Raw genomic sequence first — 25,865 nt, forward strand, 5'->3', positions numbered from 1 at the left:
TATTTTATGGGTGGCCCAAGAGGATTCTTCTTCCAAGGAAGCCAAAAGATTGGACATCCCTGGCCTACAGGTTTCTCCATACATAGTGAACTATAACCTAATTGGATGTGTAAACAGACTGTAACTGCTGTTGTAACAAGTAGCCAAATCTCAGCCAAGCACAGAAGCCATGCTCAACCACTCACAGGTGGCTGATTGTTCAAACCATGTTTTTTATTTTTATGTTTTTTGAGACGGAGTCTTGCTGTCGCACAGGATGGAGTGCACTGGTGCAGTCTCGGCTCACTGCAACGTCCACTTACTGGGTTCAAGCGATTCTCCTGCCTCAGCCTCCCAAGTAGCTGGGATTACCTGTGCATGCCACCACGGCCAACTAATTTTTGTATTTTTAGTAGATATGGGGTTTCACCATGTTGGCCAGGCTGATCTTGAACTCCTGACCTCAAGAGATCACCCACTTCGCCTCCCAAAGTGCTGGGATTACAGGCATGAGCCACTGCGCCCAGCCAAACCACGTTTAAATAAGGCAAATACTGAGTTGTAACCTATTGGGCTGTTTCTGTACCTTACTTCCATTTCCTGCACCCCACTTTTCTTTTTATGTCCATAAATCATCTCTGACCATGTGGCAGCACCAGGATGTCTCTAAACCTATTCCGGTTAGTGGGTCAGGGGCCTGCCTGATTTGAGAATCCTTCCTTGTGCAATTTAATTCTGTTAAATTTAATTTGTCTAAAGTTTTTTTAACAGTTTATTGTATTTCATGGTTGCTGACTGTGCAGAGAATATCCAATGAAGTGAGAAAAATATGCAACCCTGTAGCTCTCAGTCTAGACGTTAGTTATCTAAATCACACCCTCATCCTGTGGCAGCTGCCGGGGCTGCGTCCACTTACTTCCTCTTCTGAAACAGGCCCTTGTCCAGCTCTAAATAACTCAGCCTTCATTTATTCCTTATTATTCTTCTTTGTTCTTTTTTGCTTATTCTTTAGACTACATCTATTATTTCATGGCTGTGTGAACTTTCACCTCCTTAGGTTACCTCCCAGACATGGACAATGGCCCGGTGTCTATCCTTAGACACCAGGGACTCTGTCGCTTGAAAACCTCTCTTAGAAGGGACCACTTGGGGCCAGGCACGGTGGCTCATGCTTGTAATCCCAGCACTTTGGGAGGCCAAGGAGGGTAGATCACTTGAGGCCAGTTCAAGACCAGACTGGGTAACATGGCAAAACCCCATCTCTACTAAAAATAAAAAAATTAGTTGGGCATGGTGGTGCATGCCTGTAATCCCAGCTATTTGGGAGGCTAGACACGAGAGTTGCTTGAACCTGGGAGGCAGAGGTTGCAGTGAGCTGAAATCGTGCCACTGCACTCCAGCCTGGGCAAAATAGACTCTGTCTCAAAATAAATAAATAAATAAATAGAGACCACTTGGCACCTTGTGGCACCATCTAGAGTAGATGAAGGTGATCTGAGGATGTTACCTTTTGTTTTAATTAACCTATTTGCTTCAGATATTCAGAAGGCCTCACAGCCAAGCAAGGGGGGAATGGTGTGACACATTCTAGATTCCCTTTCTGTTTCTCTTCCTAACCTTCAAAGTTACTGTCCCTGAAGTTCTACTTATATGTTCAGTACAGAACCCAGGTAGGAGATGCTCTTAGACACTCCTCGTGTTCTGACCTTGCTCCCCATCCACACTTCCTGCCTTAGTCTCTTGTTACCCAGCATCTTCAGGGAATGGATATCCTGGCTGTGAATCCCAGTCTCCTTCTGACTTGATTCCCAATATCTGCTGCCTTCAGAGTAGGTATCAAGTATGATTAAAAGCCCAGGTTCTAAAGACAAACCAAGTTCAAATTCTGCTTTGGCCATGACCTGGCTGTGAAACTCTGAGTAAGTTACCCAAGCCAAGGTTTAGATTCCCTGTTAGATTTAAAAATAATAATAATGGAAATAATAATACTCACATCATGGGTTATTAGGAAAATCCAGTAAGATCAGGCATGACAAGTGCTTAGCTCTCAGCCACTGTTCAGTCAACATGTGCTTAAAAACAGCTGCTTTCAGACTCAGTCGTGAATCACGGAAGCCTGTTTTTTTCTTTTTGATGTAAGTATCCATCCCTCAGTCTGATCACCTAACCTCATTATTTGTCTATTATTCTCTAATTTAATGGTTCTTTTATATTTTTGGTTTACTAAAAGCTGTTGAATCCTTTTACTTAGGAGACTAAAAGGGGTTTTATTTTATTGCTCTATAGACCTCCTCTGTGGAAAAGGGGAATTTAAAAGTATATATAGCGTAAAGTAAAATAACATAAAATGCGTAAGACTGGCATGCCTTACCTCTGCCAGCTGGTTTCTGCCTCACATTTGATTGAATGACATCCCACCTTTCACTAGCTTTGTAGCCTCACTGGCAGCACTTGTCACATTTGTGCTTTCATTACACCCAGACGCTGTGTGAGAAACTCACCCAACAGCCTGATCTCCCAGGCTGGAACCCAATTTTAAACCAATGTGAACTTAAGTCTGCCCCTAGAGGAGTCAAATTTGGCCTGGCCTTTGTACCTACTCAGCCCTGCTGAGTGTCCTATACTGATCCCCATCACCTCTAATTAATTTCATTCCACCAGTGCCTGGGTCCCAGTTTTGACAGATATGTTTCTCTATGGCAAACCTGGCACTTTGAGGGCCTATGTTCTTAAGGGCAAAAGTCATTAAATCTCTTTCCCTCCAATTTTCTCTTTCAATTTTATACTCTAAACGTACAAGTCTTTCTTCTTAAACTTTTCCTGGTGTTTTGTGGGTACTTCCTTCCCACTCCTTTGAGATTTGGTTGAATAATCTATGTTCCAAAGTAATTGTTTTGAAGCAGGAGATATTAAAAAAAAAACAAGTTTTCTTGGAGGCTGACTCACTGCAAGGCCCAGCGATAGACAGGGCTCTGGAAGGGCTTTGATAACACTATCTGCAGAGCCAGGGCCCTCAAGGGATGGGTTCCAGAGCCTCTCCCTGCCATCCCAGAGCAGGGATGAGAAAAACAAGTTTTTCTTCTCTTTCAGCTTCCGCCTTCCCCCTTATCATTCTCATAATTATTTTGCAAAGTTTTATAAGTTCCTGTTTTTCCCTTCTGTACAGCATGGCAAGGTCACAAGATATGCTTCAGTTGCAAAACCTGTCACTGTTTAACAAACTGCCTTTGTTCTGCTTCTGTAAGCTTGCTTACCCACCCTACAGGTTTCACACCATCAAACTGGCCAACCCCCTTTCAAATTCATGTATAAAAGTCAAGCCCTGTCTTTGTTCAGGGCTCAGCCTTTGGATGTTAATCCACTGGGCTGGTGCTCACCTAATAAAATCCTCCTGTCCCACCCATTGGTCTCTCCTGTCCCTTAATTCCTGCAACAGTTTTATTATTTAGTTTTACTTCTTTGAGCACTTCTAGATCATCCGCCTGCTTCTTACTTTCACTTCAGTCAATGCTCCAAAGAATGAATCACCAATGGTGGCATCTCAGTTTAATAAGTTACAGAAAGATAATTCCATTTACCACTCAAATCATGCTATGGACTCCATATTCCACCAATGCAGAACACTAGTCTTGAGTAAAACACTGATATAAGAAATATAAATTTCAGGGTAGGTATAGTGTACATGTAAGAGTCTAGCTGGGCATGATGGCTCACGCCTGTAATCCTAGCATTTTGGGCAGCCAAGGCAGGTGGATCACTTGAGCTCAGGAGTTCCAGACCAACCTGGGCAACATGGTGAAGCCCCATCTTTACAAAAACTACAAAACTTAGGTGTGGTGGTGCACACCTGTGGTCCCAGCTACTTGGGGGGCTGAGGTGGGAGGATCGTTTGAGCCCAGGAGGTCAAGGCTGCAGTGAGCCATGATCTGACCACTGTACTCCAGCCTGGGGGGACAAAATGAGACAATGTCTCAAAAAATAAATAAATAAATAAATAGATAAATAAACAAAGAGTCTAGGGTAACTGGAGTTTAGAGGTTCTTTCAGTACAAATAAGGCCTAAATAAGAATTATCTACATGAATACTCAGGTTGAATAATTTATATTTAAATGAAAAATTGAAGGGAAGCCACATCCTCAGTGAGAGTACAGCATTCAATGTATAGATGAACAAAGACAAATTGATTAAGAATATATTTCAGAGGTCACACCATCCTGAGTTTAAATACTGAGTCCACCACATTGCTAGTTCTGTGACCTTGGGGAAGTTAATTGTTCTAATCCTCATGTTCCTCATCAGTAAAATGAGAATAGCCACAGCATCTATCTTAAAGGTCATTGTGAGTATTGAATAAAATATTCATGTCAGTTGCATGTACAAATATTCAATAAGTGTTCACTGCTGCTGTTTTGTTGTAGCTGTTGCTAACTGGAAGGTTTGGTAGAGATAATTTTTACCAAAAAAGTTGAGGTTGAGACTCAGGCTTTTTGTGTTGGTCAGTTTGCTTTGATGTGTTTCCAGCCACTTCTTGCTGGTTCTCAGTACCCCAGAGATAACCTATTATATCTAAACATGTTAACATGAAAAGCTCTGGCTGGAGGCAGTGGCTCACACATGTAATCCCAGCACTTTGGGAGGCCGAGGCAGACAGATCACTTGAGGTCAGGAGTTCGAGACTAGCCTGGCCAACATGGTGAAACCCCGTCTCTACTAAAAATACAAAAATCAGCCATGTGTGGTTGTGGGCACTTGTAACCCCAGCTACTCAGGAGGCTGAAGTAGAAGAATCATTTGAACCCAGGAGATGGAGGTTCAATGAGCCATAATCGCACTCTATGAGCCATTGCACTCTAGCCTGGGTGACAAGAGCAAAACTCCGTCTCCAAAAAAAAAGAAAAAAGAAAAGATTTTCAAAGTGAGATATGTGTAATATGAACTAACTTATGTTTTAAAGGGGAATATCTATATATCTATGTGCACATAGATATACACATATGTATATATATGTGTGTTATATTTTAATCCTATATATATATGAAAATGATGGTTAATAAGACCTACTATTTTTCCACATTTCCCAACTAAAGCCCAAAGATAAGAATGAAGAGACACTAAACCTCTGATTTTTGCATTCTAAAGAGAATTGTCAACAAGGACTAAGTGAAGCATCTCTCTCCAGGTTTGTGAAAAGGTAACTCTACTGGCTCTGCTACCTCTGACCAATTTCCCAGCCTCACCATCCTGCTTCTCAGCTTATGTTAGAAGCCTGGGAAAGGGGAGAAGAGTATTTTCACCCCCTTTGCTGTCAGGGTTACCAAGGGAATCCCCTGTGAAGGTGAGAGGTGGTTCTAAGAAGAGACTGGCATCACATTCCTTGGCTGATATTCCCCTCTGCCTGGCTGAGTGAGAAACTGAGCCAGAAAGAGAAGTAGAGACAGATGGCAAGGCAGAGACAGTAGAGCAGGGGTGGAGGACAGCAGAGGATAGGCCTGAAGCATAAGATAGGGTGTTGCAAGTATATGTGCATATCTGGTACATCAAATGGATCTTCAGAAGGTGCCTGGGCTTGACCAGGTAGACCCAACAGACAGAGGATGAAAGTCACACCCAGCATAGTAAGCCCTCTAACTCCAATCTTGTTTCCTCGCCCTCAACAATGGAGGCTCCAGAGTGTAAAAGAAGGAGAAGGAAAAGGTGTCAGTGACAAATAAGGCCACGTGTCTCTATTCCAGGTGTCAGAGCCAGAGGAGAAGAGTGGACAACCCAACTGCCCACGACAGGTCCCTAGAAGTACAGGTCAAGCCTATGCTGGGGAGAGGCAAACAGGTACAACATACACTGGGTTTGAGATTTAAATTTCTGAGTGGACCAACTTTTAAAAACTGAAAGTGATTGTGAAATTGTGGAATCATTCCAAAAGGTCATTACATTAAGGGATAATAAAGGGGGAAAACAAAAATTGGGGGAAAAAGTGTTAAGACTTGATTGGAAAACTAGTTACATATATCTATCCCACTTACTCCCTTGAGACTACTCTTTATTTTATATCAATCTGTATCTTTTATTATAACCATATGCGTGTATTATTTTTATATGTTAAAATAGTGTTATTTCTTGATGTAGATGCTTACCAAAGTATTTCTCTTTTCTTCTGGGTCCTCAGATTGGCTAATTTCTCAGGTCCCTGGAAGTGAGGGTGAGGCTATTGAAATGTGGGCAGAAGTGATACATGCTACTTCTAGGCCTAAATTCATGAGATCCTTCATAAATGCATTTCTCTTCCCCCAAACACCCCCCCTCTCTCGTTTCTTGTCAGCGATCTGATTTCAGAGGATCCAACCAGGACTCAGGCTTAGGGGAGGGTGGGGCCTCTGAATATAAGGATCCTGAGTCTACTACTTAAAGTGACAGCCACCTAGGAAAATCCATTAAGCAAAAAATTCTGCATCAGACTTAAGCCTCTGAGCTTTAGATTTGTTTATTTCTGCAGCCTAGCCTAGCACACCTTGACTAATACACTGGGAATCCAGAGTTTGTTCAGAATGTCTTCACTATTCTTGTTACAACTTTATTGTCCATAGAGATTATAAACACTGTGCTTCAGACAAATTAAGAGAGCAAGAGGCCTCATAATGTAGTAGAGAGAATATAAGTTTTGGAGTCAGGTTTTTTTTTTTTTTTTTTTTGAAACGGAGTCTTACTCTGTTGCCCAGACTGGAGTGCAGTGGTGCAATCTTGGCTCACTGCAACCTCTGCCTCACAGGTTCAAGCAATTCTCCTATATTAGCCACCCAAGTAGCTGGGATTACAGGCTCACACCACCATGCCTGGCTAATTTTTGTATTTTTAGAATCAGGGTTTCACTATGGTGGCCAGGTTGGTCTCAAAATCCGTCTGCCTCAGTCTCCCAAAGTGCTGGGATTACAGGCGTGAGCCACTGTGCCCAGTTGGTGTCAGATTTTGGTAGAAAGCCTAGATCTGTTATTTTCTTGGTAGAATCAGTGGAAAATCCTGAACCAGTGGCCAGCCTTCTGTATTTCTGCTAGAACACCATGAAAAACCTCTTCCCCCTTCCTTACAAAATGTACATGAAACAGAATTCAAGGTCTTCTATCTGTATGTAACTTACAAAATAGTTGACAGTTCTATAAAGCTTTGTCCTTTTTCCTGTTTCTTGTTTCCCTGTAGAACTATTTATAAAAATGTTTTTCTTTTTAAAGGATTTTTTATTGTTGTTTAAAGTATTTGAAAAAAAATTCATAACTTCAAGCTATTTTACATTTAAGAAAAGATGTAGTCAAACTTGGCTGATGAGAGATAGAAACCCAGGAGAAACTGGGAAAATATTCCAGGTGCCTTTTTTCCCCATTTTGACTGACTTATGCCAATTCTATAAAACACTGCTCATCATCCCCCTGCCAAGTGATAGTAGAGCTCAGTGGGGCTCTGAGAAGCCCTGCCATTCTTCCTCTGCTTAGCTGTACCAGAGCTGGTCTATGTGGGAGCCAGGGTCTCTTGGGAAGAAAAGGAATGGAAAGAAGGGGTTTCATTACACATTGGTTATGTCACCTTGGCTTCTCCATTCTTCTTCCCTTGGGGGTTTTATGAGAAGGCAAAAATCACATTTAAGGGATATATTGACATGTTCATTGTCAAAATCTTTGCTCCAGCCAAACTGATTCTAGGTATAGTCAAACAACTTGGCATTAAAACAAAAGGACATTAACCTTCTGTCAGAATCACTTTCAAGCTGTGACTTATTTCAAGGTTGTTTGCTCTCTACTAGACTTCGTTTCCTCACATTAAAAAAAAATGGATATATAGTACTACTTAGCTTACAGAGCTGCTATGAGAAATAAATGATATGAGCTATCTAAAACACTTGGCATACAGAAAACATTCAACAAGTGAGGCTGAGGCAGGAGAATGGTGTGAACCCGGGAGGCAGAGCTTGCAGTTAGCCGAGACTGCACCACTACTCTCCAGCCTGGGCGACAGAGCGAGACTCTGTCTCACAAAAAAATAAATAAATAAATAAATAAGTGGTCATTCTCTTCTACTCAGCCAGGCATGGTAGCTCACACCTGTAATCTCAGCATTTTGGGAGGCCAAGGCCAGAGGATCACTTGAGCCCAGGGTTTTAAGACCAACCTGGGCAACATAGTGAGACTCTGTCTCTCAAAAAAAAAAATTCACTTCTGCTCCGTATAAGGAATGGTCCCAACCCTAGTTGCTGTTCCTTGCCATTGTTTTTCTTGTGGTTGTCTCATGATAAAAGAAAACAGTTGATGGAAAATGATATGTTAGAAGACTCTCTCAAAAGCCTGGTCTTGGCTGGGAACTACATTTATTTATTAGAGTTTTTCTTAAGACAGCTGAATATAAGAATTATTCCAATCACTTATGTCAGAATCCTTCTTAGATAAAGCCTCAGTGGCACTAGGTTACTCCCTAGGATTAAAACTGGGTAGGGGTCGAGGGAGATTATATTTCAGTTGAGTGCTAGAGAAGAAAACCTGATCTATTTTTAGAGAAAATGGAGATCCCTATGAAATAATAGATATAGATAACAATTATCAATAGCTGCATTAGGTGAAAAGCTGCTGGAAACATAATGAATGGATCAGGTGATGCCTTAACATCACAAAAGGAGAGCCAACACATTATGATTCTCCAGATGTGATGCAATAGAATTCTGCAAAGATATTTATGCAATCTTTTTGCTATAAATGGATCTATCCTCTAGATTTAACTATTAGTTTATAGAAACTACACGGGACAGAAAAATATGTTAACTCAACCACATTGAATTAGCAAAATCAACACTGAATTTGGGAAACTTTAGAGGACAATGCCGTATGTTCTACAATGAATTACAAAGAAAAAGAAGAGAGAGATGGAATTTATAGATTAAAAACTTAAGATATATATCAATAAAATGCAATGTGTTGCCCTTGTTTGGACACTGAGTTGAAAAAAAAAACAAGTGTAAAACAAAATTGAATCTGGAAAAGGCTGGCTGGGTGGGGTGGCTCATACCTGTAATCCCAGCACTTTGGGAGCCGAGGTGGGCAGATCACCTGAGATCAGGAGTTTGAGACCAGCCCGGCCAACATGGTGAAACCCCGTCTCTACTAGAAATACAAAAATTAGCCAGGCATGGTGGCACATGCCTGTAATCCCAGCTACTTGGGAGGCTAAGGCACAGAAATTGCTTGAACCTGGGAGGCAGAGGTTGCAATGAGCTGAGATTGCACCACTGCACTCCAGCCTGGGTGACAGAACGAGACTGTCTCAAAAAAAAAAAAAAAAAAAGAGTGAATCTGGAAACATGAAATTTGAAAAATTATATTAATAGAGGATTATTATGGCTTTTTCAGGTATTAAATGGTATTGTGATTAGGTTTTAAAAGAGTCCTTATCTTTTAGAGATACATAAGGATTTTCCACAATAAGGAAGAAAAAGAGAGACCAAGAGAAGAGGTACAGATATACAGACAGAGAATAAAGAAGTAAAAGCTGCAGATACAGACAACTATTTTTGAGAAATTTTGCTGTAAAAAGGAGACAAGTAATGAAGAGGTGGAGGGAGACAAATGGCCCAAGAAATTTTATTTTCACATGGGAAATATTACCATGTATTTGTGCCTGACTTTGTTTCCCTATTACAACTCTTAAGAAAGAAATGAAAAGAAGAAAGAGAGAGAAAAGAAAAGAGAGAGAGAGAAAGAAAGAAAAGAAAGAAAGAAAGAAAAAAAAGACAGAGAAAGAAAGAAATTGATGATGCAAGAGAGAGGAAGAATAACTGAGGGAGTAATACCCTGGAGTAAGGGAGAGGGAATGGTGTCAAGTCCACAGTGGAAAAGGTGACCCACGCTAGGACCTTGGACAATTTTTCCATGGTCATTGGAAGGAATGCAGAAAGTATGGGCAGAGTTGTAAGAGTACCGGTTGGTTAACTGGTTAGGGGGAATAAGGACATTCTCTTCTGGCTTTTCTCACTTATAAATCTCAGTGAAATAAGAGGGGAGAAGGAGAGGTACTAGTTTAGAGAAACAGGGGAAGGAGTGAAACAGTTATCTCCAAGTGTAGAAATGTAGTGGGGTTGTCAGAGAGTGAGAACGGCCCACATGAATATTTTGCAGTCAGGAAGTTAAAGTGTGCTAACATAATTAAATAGGAGGCCATTAGACTGAGGTGGCTCTAACACTCAGAGTTCCCACATAAGCAAACTGAAGCCTAACTCAGAATTTAAAATAAAATGAAATATAAGCTCAGCCAGTCACAGGCAGCCAACTGGGCTTTAGTATATTGTCTTGAACTTCCCACCAGAACAATGCAAATAAGGCAATTGTTCAAACTTTTACCAATCAAGTAATTTCTTTGCTCAGCTTCCACATTCACCCTATAAACACCCTCCCTTTGTGCCCTGCAATAGAGCCCTGAATTACTTCCCATTTGGAGCTGCCTGATTCATGGATCAGTTTGCTCACATGTATGCTTTAAAATTTTAATGTGCCTTAGTCTATCTTGTAACAAGTGTAACCATTGAGTTTAGGACCACTGACAAATACCATGTGCAATTCTCCAGAGCCATATTAAGCTTCTCAAGTGTCACAAATAAGTAGAATTATCTGGAGTTTTGCATAGAGCTGGGTTTTCCCACATGAGTATGGTGGAGGGAGAGCAGTACAAAGAATCTGAATGGCACAGAGAATCCAAGCTGGGCAGAAGATAAGTGAAGGCATGAAGGAGGTGTGCTTAAGTCAATGGACTTAAGATTTTAGAGGGGCAGAGGAATTATTGTGACGAAGGTCCTAAGAGGCTAGGGATGGTGTGAGAGAAGGCCAAGCAGGGAACAGGCCAGTGTCCATAGAGACCATGTCGGGAGCTGGAACTCTAGTCCCCACCCAACAATAAGAAGAAGCTCCTTGCAACTCAGGTGTCATCCAAAGCTGGGTAAAGAACCTAGATGTCTATATTCACCTGGCAATAATGAGGTGGTGCCCCTTCCCTGTCCCCTACCTGGGCAGTGTCAAAGCCAGCTAAAATATAAAGTTTAAATAAGGTGCAGAGTCTTATTACAAGAATGTCCGTGTTTGAATTGAAAATCACTCCTCATACCAAAACCAGGAAGAGTTCAAATGAATGAAGAAAGATGATGGATAGATGCTAATACTGAGATGACAGAAATGTTAGAATCATCTGACAAAGATTTTAAAGTAGCCTTGATAAAAAGGCTTCAGTGAACAATTAGGTATGCTTGAAATAAATGAAAAAAAATATATCAGCAAAAAATAGAAGATATCAAGAACAACTAAATGAAAATAAATATTAGAACTAAAAAATTCAATGAGAAATCAAAAGCTTGGTGGATGGTATGATACTATAAAATATATATTTCATCTTCATTCCAGTTTCCTGGTACATAGCTGCTAAAACCCTTGGAATTTCTGAAGTGGTAAGTGCTTTTTTTAATTATTATTATTATACTTTAGGTTTTAGGGTACATGTGCACAATGTGCAGGTTCGTTACATATGTATACATGTGCCATGCTGGTGTGCTGCACCCATTAACTCATCATTTAGCATTAGGTATATCTCCTAATGCTATCCCTCCCCCCTCCCCCCTCCCACCTCCCCCCACCCCACAGCAGTCCCCAGAGTGTGATGTTCCCCTTCCTGTGTCCATGTGTTCTCATTGTTCAATTCCCACCTATGAGTGAGAACATGCGGTGTTTGGTTTTTTGTCCTTGCGATAGTTTACTGAGAATGATGACTTCCAATTTCATCCGTGTCCCTACAAAGGACATGAATTCATTATTTTTTATGGCTGCATAGTATTCCATGGTATATATGTACCACATTTTCTTTTTTTTTTTTATTTTTTATTTTTTATTATACTTTAAGTTTTAGGGTACATGTGCACATTGTGCAGGTTAGTTACATATGTATACATGTGCCATGCTGGTGCGCTGCACCCACTAACTCGTCATCTAGCATTAGGTATATCTCCCAATGCTATCCCTCCCCCCTCCCCCCTCCCCACCACAGTCCCCAGAGTATGATATTCCCCTTCCTGTGTCCATGTGATCTCATTGTTCAATTCCCACCTATGAGTGAGAATATGCGGTGTTTGGTTTTTTGTTCTTGCGATAGTTTACTGAGAATGATGGTTTCCAATTTCATCCATGTCCCTACAAAGGATATGAACTCATCATTTTTTATGGCTGCATAGTACTCCATGGTGTATATGTGCCACATTTTCTTAATCCAGTCTATCATTGTTGGACATTTGGGTTGGTTCCAAGTCTTTGCTATTGTGAATAATGCCGCAATAAACATACGTGTGCATGTGTCTTTATAGCAGCATGATTTATAGTCATTTGGGTATATACCCAGTAATGGGATGGCTGGGTCAAATGGTATTTCTAGTTCTAGATCCCTGAGGAATCGCCACACTGACTTCCACAATGGTTGAACTAGTTTACAGTCCCACCAACAGTGTAAAAGTGTTCCTATTTCTCCACATCCTCTCCAGCACCTGTTGTTTCCTGACTTTTTAATGATTGCCATTCTAACTGGTGTGAGATGATATCTCATTGTGGTTTTGATTTGCATTTCTCTGATGGCCAGTGATGATGAGCATTTTTTCATGTGTCTTTTGGCTGCATAACTGTCTTCTTTTGAGAAGTGTCTGTTCATATCCTTTGCCCACTTTTTGATGGGGTTGTTTGTTTTTTTCTTGTAAATCTGTTTGAGTTCATTGTAGATTCTGGATATTAGCCCTTTGTCAGATGAGTAGGTTGCGAAAATTTTCTCCCATTTTGTAGGTTGCCTTTTCACTCTGATGGTAGTTTCTTTTGCTGTGCAGAAGCTCTTTAGTTTAATTAGATCCCATTTGTCAATGTTGGCTTTTGTTGCCATTGCTTTTGGTGTTTTAGACATGAAATCCTTGCCCATGCCTATGTCCTGAATGGTAATGCCTAGGTTTTCTTCTAGGGTTTTTATGGGTTTAGGTCTAACGTTTAAGTCTTTAATCCAACTTGAATTAATTTTTGTATAATGTGTAAGGAAGGGGTCCAGTTTCAGCTTTCTACATATGGCTAGCCAGTTTTCCCAGCACCATTTATTAAATAGGGAATCCTTTCCCCATTGCTTGTTTTTCTCAGGTTTGTCAAAGATCAGATAGTTGTACATATGCGGCATTATTTCTGAGGGCTCTGTTCTGTTCCATTGATCTATATCTCTGTTTTGGTACCAGTACCATGCTGTTTTGGTTACTGTAGCCTTGTAGTATAGTTTGAAGTCAGGTAGCGTGACGCCTCCAGCTTTGTTCTTTTGGCTTAGGATTGACTTGGTGATGCGGGCTCTTTTTTGGTTCCATATGAACTTTAAAGGAGTTTTTTCCAATTCTGTGAAGAAAGTCACTGGTAGCTTGATGGGGATGGCATTGAATCTATACATTACCTTGGGCAGTGTGGCCATTTTCACAATATTGATTCTTCCTACCCATGAGCATGGAATGTTCTTCCATTTGTTTGTATCCTCTTTTATTTCCTTGAGCAGTGGTTTGTAGCTCTCCTTGAAGAGGTCCTTCACGTCCCTTGTAAGTTGGATTCCTAAGTATTTTATTCTCTTTGAAGCAATTGTGAATGGGAGTTCACTCATGATTTGGCTCTCTGTTTGTCTATTATTGGTGTATAAGAATGCTTGTGATTTTTGCACATTGATTTTGTATCCTGAGACTTTGCTGAAGTTGCTTATCAGCTTAAGGAGATTTTGGGCTGAGACAGTGGGGTTTTCTAGATATATAATCATGTCGTCTGCAAACAGGGACAATTTGCCTTCCTCTTTTCCTAATTGAATACCCTTTATTTCCTTCTCCTGCCTAATTTCCCTGGCCAGAACTTCCAACACTATGTTGAATAGGAGTGGTGAGAGAGGGCATCCCTGTCTTGTGCCAGTTTTCAAAGGGAATGCTTCCAGTTTTTGCCCATTCAGTATGATATTGGCTGTGGGTTTGTCATAGATAGCTCTTATTATTTTGAGATACGTCCCATCAATACCTAATTTATTGAGAGTTTTTTGCATGAAGGTTGTTGAATTTTGTCAAAGGCCTTTTCTGCATCTATTGAGATAATCATGTGGTTTTTGTCTTTGGTTCTGTTTATATGCTGGATTATATTTATTGATTTGCATATACTGAACCATCCTTGCATCCCAGGGATGAAGCCCACTTGATCATGGTGGATAAGCTTTTTGATGTGCTGCTGGATTCAGTTTGCCAGTATTTTATTGAGGATTTTTGCATCAATGTTCATCAAGGATATTGGTCTAAAATTCTCTTTTTTGGTTGTGTCTCTGCCCGGCTTTGGTATCAGGATGATGTTGGCCTCATAAAATGAGTTAGGGAGGATTCCCTCTTTTTCTATTGTTGGAATAGTTTCAGAAGGAATGGTACCAGTTCCTCCTTGTACCTCTGGTAGAATTCGGCTGTGAATCCGTCTGGTCCTGGACTCTTTTTGGTTGGTAAGCTATTGATTATTGCCACAATTTCAGATCCTGTTATTGGTCTATTGAGAGATTCAACTTCTTCCTGGAGAGTGTATGTGTCGAGGAATTTCTCCATTTCTTCTAGATTTTCTAGTTTATTTGCGTAGAGGTGTTTGTAGTATTCTCTGATGGTAGTTTGTATTTCTGTGGGATCGGTGGTGATATCCCCTTTATCATTTTATATTGTGTCTATTTGATTCTTCTCTCTTTTTTTCTTTATTAGTCTTGCTAGCGGTCTATCAATTTTGTTGATCCTTTCAAAAAACCAGCTCCTGGATTCATTAATTTTTTGAAGGGTCTTTTGTGTCTCTATTTCCTTCAGTTCTGCTCGATTTTAGTTATTTCTTGCCTTCTGCTAGCTTTTGAATGTGTTTGCTCTTGCTTTTCTAGTTCTTTTAATTGTGATGTTAGGGTGTCAATTTTGGATCTTTCCTGCTTTCTCTTGTGGGCATTTAGTGCTATAAATTTCCCTCTACACACTGCTTTGAATGTGTCCCAGAGATTCTGGTATGTTGTGTTTTTGTTCTCGTTGGTTTCAAAGAACATCTTTATTTCTGCCTTCATTTCATTATGTACCCAGTAGTCATTCAGGAGCAGGTTGTTCAGTTTCCATGTAGTTGAGCGGTTTTGAGTGAGTTTCTTAATCCTGAGTTCTAGTTTGATTGCACTGTGGTCTGAGAGACAGTTTGTTATAATTTCTGTTCTTTTACATTTGCTGAGGAGAGCTTTTTTGTATGCTAGTGAGATGACTAGGGGTTAGGGGTTCAGGATGGGGGCTGGTTGCCAGGAGAACCAACCTTGTGATTAGAGGGTTAGAACTTTCTCTCCCACCCCACCACCACGCCACTTCCCATCCCCCTACCTCATGGGAGGAAAGAAGGGCTGAAGGTTGAGTTAATTACCAATGACCAATGATTTAATCAGTCAGGCCTGTGTAATGAAGCCTCTAAGAAACCCAAAAGGGGCTGGGTGTGGTGGCTCACGCCTGTAATCCCAGCACTTTGGGAGGCTGAGGCGGGCGGATCATGAGGTCAGGAGATTGAGACCATCTTGGCTAACACACGGTGAAACCCCGTCTCTACTAAAAATACAAAAAAATTAGCCAAGTGTGGTGGTGGGCACCTGTAGTCCCAGCTACTCAGGAGGCTGAGGCAGGAGAATGGTGTAAACCTGGGAGGTGGAGCTTGCAGTGAGCCGAGATCACGCCACTGCACTCCAGCCTGGGTGACACAGCAAGACTCCATCTCAAAAAAAAAAAAAAAAAAAGGGCTGGGTTCAGGGAGCTTCTGGGTAGATGAGCATGAGGAAGTTCTAGGAGGGCAGAACATCTGGTGAGGACATGGAAGCTCTGTACCCCTTCTCCCACACCTCGCCCTATGCATCTCTTTAATCTGGCTGTTCATCTGTATCCTTTGTAATATCCTTTATAATAAATGGGTTGATGTAAGTGTTGCCCTTTGTTCTATGAATAGTTCTAGCAAATTAATTGAACTCAAGGAGAGGGGTTAGAAGCACAGATTACAACCTTGAATCTTATGACACTTGAAGTGCGGGGCAGTCTTGTGGGACTTGTAAATCAAAAATAAAATTCTAAGCCCCCAAACTGACTGAATTGACCCTCCTTTTGACCAAGAGGACCCAAGGAAATCTGAAAAATTAGGCCATGATGGAAAGCCAGTAGGGGCAGCTACAGGGGGTGGCAGGGGCAGCTACAGGGGGTGGCGGGGACAGACATGCCTCATTATACTCTTCCCTTTTGGAGTTCAAGCACAACTGACCAACATTAACATTGAAACAGTGATCTTAAAACTGACAAAACAGACTCTTTGTAGCAATAAGATCCAAATTCTAAAATGACTCTAGTACAGCATCACATAACAGATAGCAGGCCCTGAAGAAAATCAAAGTCTTTTACCCCAAAATATATTTCTTTGACACATTTTGAAATGGCCCTGCAAAGCTGTCTCTTGTGGGGAAAAGCTGCATTCTGTAGGAAAATCTCCTTCCTTTGTTGCGGGACAATCAAAGACTGGAGAGACTGAAAAAGGTTCAGGAGAGTTTATTAAGGTGATCACCGGCTCAGCCAGACATACATCCAGAAAGTCTGAGCCCCAAACTAAAGGCTTTCCCTACTTTTAAACATCTTAAGGCGGGAACCATGTGAGGCAGGAAGTAAGTTACGGAAGAGAGAAACAAAGGCAGTTAATCAAGCATTACAACATTTCTTACATCTTGAGAAAAACATGTCTTGCAACCTAAACTTATTGGTCTTGTGACCCTGAAGCCATGCTAGGGAGGTAAGCAGGAACTCACTGAGCCTGTAATAAACTTTGATGAATGTGGAGTTGGGGAATATAGATAAGGTCCACTGACCACAGAGAGAAGACAGGCTGTTAATATTCTCTTTAACTTGAGTATAACTCAAGTTAAAGTCGCAGCAACTTTAAGAGGATTTAAAAATTTCTGTTACCACTACTATTAGGTTATAGTTGGTTTCATTAATTCCTTCTTCATCTTTACTATGTATTTCCAGAGAGTGTGATACCTTTTAACGTCTAATAAGAGACATTCACAAGTGTTCTCTTTGAGGCCTGCTACCTGGAGGCTTCATCTACTTGAAAAGAACCTTGGCTTCTGCAACCCCCCCACCTTTTACCTTAACTCAAGCTGATTTCAATTCTTCAGCCAGAGTTTAGCCCTTTCAACCAATTGCCAATCAGGAGATCTTTAAATCCACCTATTACCTGAAAGCCCAGCCTCTTCCTCCTTTGAGATGTCCCAACTTTCCAGGCTGAACCAATGTATACACATTTTTTTTTTTTTGAGACGGAGTCTCACTCTGTCGCCCAGGCTGGAGTGCCCAGGCTGGAGTGCAGTGGCATGATCTCAGCTCACTGCAACCTCCACCTCCCAGGTTTGAGCAATTTTTCTGCCTCAGCCTCCTCAGCATGTATTGATTTATGTCTTTGCCTATAACTTCTTTGTCCCTAAAATGTATCAAATCAAACTGTAACCCAATCACCTTGGGCACATGTTCTCAGGACCTCCTAAAGCTGTGTCATGGGTCATGATCCTTAACCATGGCAAAATAAACCTCTAAATTAATTGAGACCTGTCTCAGATACTTTTTAGTTTACAGATTGAGACCTTAACCTGTAGGATCTGACACTATTTCCAGGTAGACAGTGTTGAACTAAGTAGGACATGACACCCAAGCTGGTGTCCACTGGAGAATTGCTTGGTATAGTGAAAACCCCCCACACGTCTAGTGTCAGAAGTGTTATTGTTAGAGTAGGTAGTCAGGCAGATATGGGCAAGGCAGGAAAGGCAGGAATGTCAGGCGACAATCAGGTGATGGTCAGGCTGTTATTAAACTGTCACTCTAAAATAATTGGTTGCAGTAGGTGCCAGGGAAAGGCAGTCTCCTAAGAGAGAGAAAACACCTAAAGCTGGTGATCAGCAGCTTTCCAATAAGATCTCAGGAACTGGGCAAGTGTGCTCAAGCATGCGTACTAAGAGGCAAAATGGCAGATTTTAACTGGTATACAACCTTCCTCTAGGAACACTTGACTGGTAAGGGAAAAACGCCTCAAATGAGAATGTGCACAACTTCAGTAAAGACATTGCACATGTGGCCCCTCCCAAGTGCTGACAGGCCACTGCACGTGCAGACAGCCCATGCCAAGGAAAAAATCAAAGGAGATACAAAACCTTGGAAGCATGCCAATGTATAAAATGCAAAGTCAAAAGTCAAACAGGGCACCTGGATCTCTCAAGTTGCCTGCTTGCCCCTCTTCCTTTGGTTCCTGCTCTAAAACTTTCTAATAAACTCTCACTCCTGCTCAAAAACTTGCCTCAGTCTCTCACTCTGCCTTATGCCTCTTGGATGAATTCTTTCCTTTGAAGAGGCAAGAATCAAGTTATTGTAGATCCGTATGGATTCACCACTGCTAACATTATGTTGAATGGTATGTGAGAGTAGAAAAAAAAACACTGTTTTTTCCCTGTCTCTAATAATGAGCTTAACATCAGAATAGAAATAATAGAAGAAAAAAATCAAAGAACTGGAAGCCAGAATTTACTCAACCTGAACAAAAGAAAGAAACTAGAATGGGAAAAAAAAGAAAAAAAAGAACAGAGCCTCAGGGACCTGTGAAACTATCATAAAAGATCTAACATGGGGGCTAAAAATTTACTCCAAGAAATAATAGCTGAAAAGTTCTCAAATTTGTCAAGAGACATAACTATAGAATTCAGCAATACAGAAAAAGAAATATACAACAGGACCAAGCAAGGTTTATTCCAGGGAGGCAAGGCTGGTTCAATATTAGAAGATCAGTGTAATCTATCTTATTAACAGGCTAAAGAAGAAAAACACCACATGCTTATAGTAACTGATGCAGAAAAAACACTTGCCAAAATTCAACACCTATTCATGATAAAAACACTCAGAAAAAAATAGAAATAGAGGAGAATTTCCTCAACTTGATAAAGGGCATCTACACAAAACCTACTACTAATATTGTACCTAACCATGAAAGACTGAATGTTTTCCCTCTAAGATCAAAAGCAAAGCAAGGATGTCTGCTCTCATCACTCTTATTCAATGTAGAGCTAGACACTCTAGCCTGCACAATAAGGCAAGAAAAGGAAATAAAACGCATATAGATCTGAAAGAAAGAAGTAAGATCTGTTTACTTATTTACAGGTAATGTGATTACACAGAAAATCCCAAGGAATCAACAACAAAAGACTCCTAGACCTCAAAAGTGACCAACAAATTCCTCTTTAAGTAAATTTAAGTTGGGTCTCTCACATGTAATTGAAAGAGTCCTTTATTTATTCACATATCCATCAACTATTTATTGAATGCCTAAAATTTGCCAGTAGCTATTCCAGGCAATAGATACACCATCAAACAAAAAGAGTTCTTACCCTCAAGGGTGATAGTAAGAGATGTAAAAAGTTAAGAAAAGGTAAAGAGAAAAAATGAAGAGTGCTACTTTAGAAAATGAGGTAAGGGAAGAGTTATTTAATAAGACACCTCAGAAAATGAGGAATTTGGCCAGGGGGATATCTGAGGAAAGAGTTCCAGTCAGTGGAAACTGTGAATTCAGAAAGCCTGAGGCTGAAACAGGCAAGTGTGTTTGAGAAAAAGCAAGGAGGCTGGTGGCTGTGCAGAGTGAGGCAGAGGAAGGAGAATGGGCTGTGGATCAGAGGACCCTGTGCCAGATCATACAACTCCTTGCAGTTCATGTAAGGACTCGGATTTTACCTGGAGTGGAAAAAGAAGCACTGAAAGATTTGAGCAGGGGAGTAACCTGATAGCGTTTATGTTTAGTCCTGCCACTTCGACAGATAAACGCACCAATGGGCTTGATGAGATTTAGGCCAACCTATAACCGCCCCTCAACTTCTTTCCTTTCAATTTCAAAACTCCTCTGTGGCTTCCTCCATCTGTTCTTCCTTCTGAGAAGTGCTCTCTCTGCCCCTTTACAGAACTTCGGCAACTCCTTGGACACTTTCCTTCTTGTTAATAATTTGCTTTCTCCGCCCCTCAAAAGCTTGCTGTTTCTGTAAATCATTACCTGTAAGAGGAACCGCTGGGAGTCCTGTAAACTTTAGCCCAGAGCTTGGCTCCTCCTCCAGAATGTCTCCACCAATCAAGGAAAGTGTTTTGGGCCAGTCTTGCTCCTCCGGATTGTCAGACTGCTCCTCCCTCTTCTTTAGACTGCCACGAGGAAAAAGCAGATGTGAGAACTCAAGGTTCAGGGCTGCTCTTCTAAGAAACAAGTCTGCCATAATCTCCAGCTGTGTTGGAATCTGTTAACTAGTGAGTACCTCATCTCCCCTCCTGTGTAAGATTTCCTGAACTGGCACATCTGTTTTTTGAGCAAAGCTAACAAACAGATGAACAAAACCAACAATCAAAAATGCTGTCATTAAAGTCTTGGGCAGCTAAAGTTTCTCTCAGAATTTCTCAGTTGTGTGATACTATCTATTAAGTGATGAGGAGTATGCACACACAAAAGGCTATAAATGTAGCAGCTGAGTTTTCATGTTGAGCCTTTTGGTGCTATTTGATTTTTTGAAAAACTATGTACATGTATTAAGTTGATAAATTTTTTTTAATTTTAATTGAACCAGATGCGGTGGCTCAAGCCTGTAATCCCACCACTTTAGGAGGCTATGGTGGGCAGATGCAGATCACTTGAGGCCAGGAGTTCGAGACCAGCTTGGCCAACATGGTGAAACCCTATCTCTACTGAAAATAAAAAATTAGCCAGGTGTGGTGGCAGGTGCCTGTAACCCCAGCTACTTGGGAGCCTGAGGCAGTAGAGTCACTTGAACCTGGGAGGTGGAGTTTGCAGTAAGCTGAGATTGCATCACTGTACTCCAGCCTGGGTGACAGAACAAGACTCCATCTCAAAAAAAAGACCAGGTAGTGGCTGAGATTTTCATTGTACTGTCTGCTTAGCTCCCCACCTTGCTCAGTGACAGATGGGAATCCATCTTCCGCATCATCCAGAAAGTATGTAAATTACTTCCAGGAAACTTTGGGAAACACAGATGCAAACCTAAGAGCAGCCAGTTTTCTCCTTTAGGTGGTCAAGGGCAGCTGCAAAAGTTCTGTATAGGAGGGGCTTCAGGCAGGGTCTGGTTGGGTTTGGAGACAACAGCAGTGAATTTACCTTGCGTTGAGGCTGTATATGTTAAACTACTGTTATTACTTGGATACTTAGAGGGAGGGATGTTTAGGGAGCTGTGGGGAGGCTAAAGCCCCCTTGGCTGTAGGGACAAAGAGCTTGCATTTCAGATGAGACCTTAAATACTTTCAGAAGCCCATCTGACCAGGGGTGGTACTGTCTTTCTTAGAAGAGTTTTCCTTACCAATGTTTCTGTGGCTCAGTATAAAAATCTGGAGTCACCCTGGGAAAGTTATCTCAGCAATTTTACCTACAAATAATTTTATAAACCTGGGAAATATAAGTTGTAAAATGCTAAGATCGATGAAAAGGGAGGAAAAGAACTTTGTTGAGGAGAAGGCAATCTTATGGTTTTGATGAAGAGGATGTCGATATTTGCTTTTTGGTAGAACAGAATGGTTAGGTTCATTTTAAGCTCCAAATGACTGATCAATTTTCTTTTCAACATACGTTTGAAGGATTCTGAATGTGGTGTAGAGTATTGTATGGGAGCTAGGGAACAAATCATACTAAACTCTGATTCTATTCAGAATCAGCAAGCTAAGTATGATATATTTATCTCCAATCATATTAATATTTACATAATTATTTAATGTCTTCCTTAATAGTCTATAAGCTTCTTGGGAGCAAGACCAGCCGTGTCTTGTTCACAGCTATATTTTCAGCATTTAGTACAGGTCTGGCATATACCAAGTGTTCAATAAATACACGGGTAATGAATAAATGCGTTGTCCAATTTAAATATGTGTGTCTGTTTGTGTATACTTCCTTGTCTGTAAAATGAAAATACTAATAAATAACTGCAAAATGCTTAACAGTACAACCACTTGCCAGATCTCAGCAAAAATGTTACATCCCTAGAGAGACCTCCTAAAAGGTCCCTTTTCTCCCATTACTCTCTTTGTTTTCTTGTGTAACATCACATTTATTTATTTCCTTGTTTACTATATGTGTCTTTCTATGACAGCAAGGAGGACCTTGTCTCTTGCAGTCCCTCCTGTATCCTCTATGTCTGAAATAATTCATGGCAAGTGATTAATAATTGTTGAATAAATAAATGAATCATGCCAACCTACCAAGAATGAAGCTCAAGACCTTAAGATATTTGTCCAAATTCCTGCCTTTTATTTAATAGAATCAGAAATTTTTTCTAATACTTCACAACCACTTAAAATACTATTCATTTTTACATCCAAGTAATGAAAGAATCAGGACGTTCCTTTTGGAAGACATAGTTTCAACATTTTATCTAAATTGCAAAATTATACAAAAACTCAAGTGACCATTGATAGGGGACCGGTTTAAGAAATGACAGTGCAGTTCTTCACTAGAATGTCATGCAACTGTTAAAAGAAAAAAATCAGAACAGGGCTGAGTGTGGTGGCTCCCACCTGTAATCCTAGTGCTTTGGGAGGCCGTGTGCGTGTTTGTGTATATTTCCTTGTCTGTAAAATGGAAATAATAATAAATAACTGCAAAGTGCTTAGCACAGGAGGATTGCTTGAGGTCAGGAGTTTGAGACCAGCCTGGGCAACATAGTGAGACCCCCATCTCTAAAAAATTTTTTAAAACACTTAGCTGGGTGTGGTGGCACACACCTGTAATTCCAGGTACTCTGGAGGCTGAGGCAGGAGGATCGCTTCATCCCAGAAGTTCAAGCTGCAGTGAGGGGTGGTCGTGCCACTACACTCCAGTCTGGGTGACAGAGTGAGATCCATCCTGTCTTTAGGCAGGGAAAAAAAGGAAAGAATAAATGAATAAATACTTCATTTAAAAAAATAGAATGAAGATCTCTGTGCACTGGTATGGAAAGCCCTTAAAAGGTACATTGTTAAAAATGTTTTTAGTGGGCAGAATAGTGTGTATTCTGGGCTACCTGTTGTGTAAAATTGGTGGAGAAATAAGAATCTATACTCATAATTTGCTTGAATGCACATAAAGAAACCCTGAAAAGATAAGTAGAAATAATAATAGTGGTTTCCTGGGAGTGAGAGCAAAGTGGGCAGCTTTGAGACTAGAGGTGGGAGGCAGATATTTTTTTTTCCCTCTGTACCTTTTACAGTTTTTTTGAGCCATTTGAAGATATTATGCGAAAAAAAATTAAAAACAGAGAGAGACAAGTAGTGTTGATTACTTAACTTCTTTCAGTTGAAGGAAACCTGATGCTAATTCTGTTAAGAGGAGAGCAGCCAAAAGCATAGGTTGTGACTTGGCAGCAAAAAACAGGGACCGGTAGTTCCCTCTGTACCCAATCCCCAATGCCAAAGAGAATGACATTGTTAGACTTAAGGTCTTAACCGCAGGGCAACTGGGATTCAGAGTGATTTTAGTCCTATTCTTAAGAGCTGCCTTTTCTCCTAAAGCCTGCCAAGAAATTTTTGTTAATTCTTCCCAGGAACATAACAGACAAGGCCCCTGCTCTGGTAGAACTTACATCACAGTGCAAAGATCAGCAAACTGTAGCCCATGGGTCAAATCCAGCCCTCTGCCTGTTTTTGTATAGCCTTTGAACTAAGAATGGTTTTTAAATTTTTTAATGGTTGAAAAAATAACTAAAAGAGGAACACTAATTCATGACACATGAAAATTAAATGAAATTCTAGTGTCAGTACCATAAATAAGGTTTTATTAGAACACAGCCATGCCAAAATTTATTTATGTATTGTCAATGGCTGCTCTCTCAATGGCAGAGTTAAATACCTGCAGCAGAGACCATATGGCCCACAAAGCCTCAAATATTTAGTGTCTGGCCCTTCACAGAAAAAGTTTGCTGACCCCTATTCTAGTAGAGAGTAATATGCTTGGCACCATGATAAGCATTTTGCATACAGTATCCCATTCAGTCTTCAGGACAAATCTCTGATGGAGGTTCTATTAGTCGCTCCATTGGTAAAATGTGAAACTGAGGTTCAGAGTGATTAATAATTCAAATAAGGTCATGCAGTTCATAAGAGGCAAAACTGGGAGACCATATCACATGACCATATGACTCAGTAGCCAGTGTATTTAACCATCATGCCATAGACTGGTGCTTTTCACACTTGAATGTACATACCAGTCACCTGGGATCTTGTTAAAATGTCAACATCTACCAATTCAGTAGATCTAGAGTGGGGCCTGAGAATGTGCATTTCTAACAAGCTTCTAGGTGATAAAGATGATGATGGTGGTTCACAAATCACAGCCTCTAAATCAGTGATTCTCAACCATGGCTGCTGCACATTAAAATCTGAGGACATTTAAAAAAATATAAATGGGCCCAGAGCCCACTCTAAAATATTCTGATTTAATTGATCCAAGACCTAGGCATCAGAGTTTTTTTTTAATGCTTTCTTGGTGATTCAAATGTACAGCTGGACTGCAAACCACTGCTCTATTGAAATCCTGTCGAATGATAGTAAAAACATTTAATCCAAAGACCAGAGTTCTAGTTCTAACTCTGGTATGACAGAATGAAGCAGGCTGTTTCCCCTCTCTGGGTCTCCAGTTTTCTTTGCAGGTGAAAAAGGAAAAAGCTGAAACCAGATGGTGTCAGAGGGCTCAAGATCACTGACTTGTCAGGTCTTCACACACATAAATGGGAAGGACAGAAGTACCCAGGTTTCCTGATGCATTGGTTATATCAACATGATGCCCAAACACCAGGTCTGCTTAGGGTAAAACTGCAATAACTGTAGATGTCAGCTAAACTGTCCATTTAGCTGACATCTGCAATTATGTATTGTTTTGGCAATGTATCAATACAGAAATGCTTCCACATAGCCAGACTGCCTTACATGGCACACAGCTAGAATTGTAGTTAGAATGATGATTTAATGATTATGAGAGTAATATATATTGCATTGTAGGAAATTTGGAAAATTACAGGAAGTATAATGAGGAGAATCTCAAACACTCATAATCCCTAGAACTGTATTTTTAACAGCCTCAACCAAGTAAATGACATTGTGATCAAATGATTTCCCACAGAAGCAGGCGATGGCCCAGAGGGGCCTCCCCGACAAAAGTCCTAAATGTTAAAACCCCATTATTACATCTCTATTAAATGCAGCTCCAAGCCTGGACTTAAAAGTAGCATGGGCCCCTATTGAGAGCATGGGAACTGCAACCTATCAACTAGACAGTTCATAAACTGTGACAGTGCTTTCATGTCTAATTGTTATTGGGCTACTCTCGATTTCTTCATCTACAGATTATCCACTGTGAAAAATGCTCCTTAACATTTCTGCCCTACTTTGAAATCTGCAGGTGAAAGATATTAGACAAGAAGGCTTAGCCCTTTGCTTTCAGTGAGATTAAGTGGGTGACCCAGATCTTTACTTCTTTAGAAATGCATATGGGTGTCAATAGTGCACAGTATTCTGGAGAATGGGCTAGGACCTGATAGTTCTGGGTTCAAATCCAGCCAATGCCTCTTACTAGTCATTTTCTCAATCTGTAAACAGAGATGATAATAGTACCCACTTCACAGGATTTCTCTGAGGATTTAATAAGAAAGTGTATATAAAACACTGAGCACTGTGTTTGGAACACAGTGTACGCAGAAAATGGTACTATCATGATGATTATCAATACTAATAACAAAACTTAGCCACTTTGGGGTATGGCTACCTTCAGGACAG

The 25,865-nt window shown here is 40.6% G+C and overlaps 1 protein-coding gene across 6 annotated transcripts in view; it reads left to right on the forward strand.

Moving 5' to 3' along the window:
- Positions 1-25,865, forward strand: part of ACSM3 (acyl-CoA synthetase medium chain family member 3) — a 55,436-nt gene that overhangs the window by 1,801 nt on the left and 27,770 nt on the right. For 2 of the 6 annotated variants that reach the window (XM_016929601.4, XM_054668304.2), the window contains exons 2-3: positions 5,713-5,806; positions 11,398-11,441. The gene's annotated coding sequence lies outside the window, so the exon portion shown is untranslated. Of the gene's footprint in view, positions 1-5,712; positions 5,807-11,397; positions 11,442-20,239; positions 20,370-25,865 lie in introns of those variants that run through there. The other 4 variants (XM_009430431.5, XM_001158747.7, XM_063796809.1 and 1 more) reach the window with 3 other exon arrangements.

Source organism: Pan troglodytes, chromosome 18 (assembly GCF_028858775.2).
Source record: "Pan troglodytes isolate AG18354 chromosome 18, NHGRI_mPanTro3-v2.0_pri, whole genome shotgun sequence".
Taxonomy (NCBI): Eukaryota; Metazoa; Chordata; class Mammalia; order Primates; family Hominidae; genus Pan; species Pan troglodytes.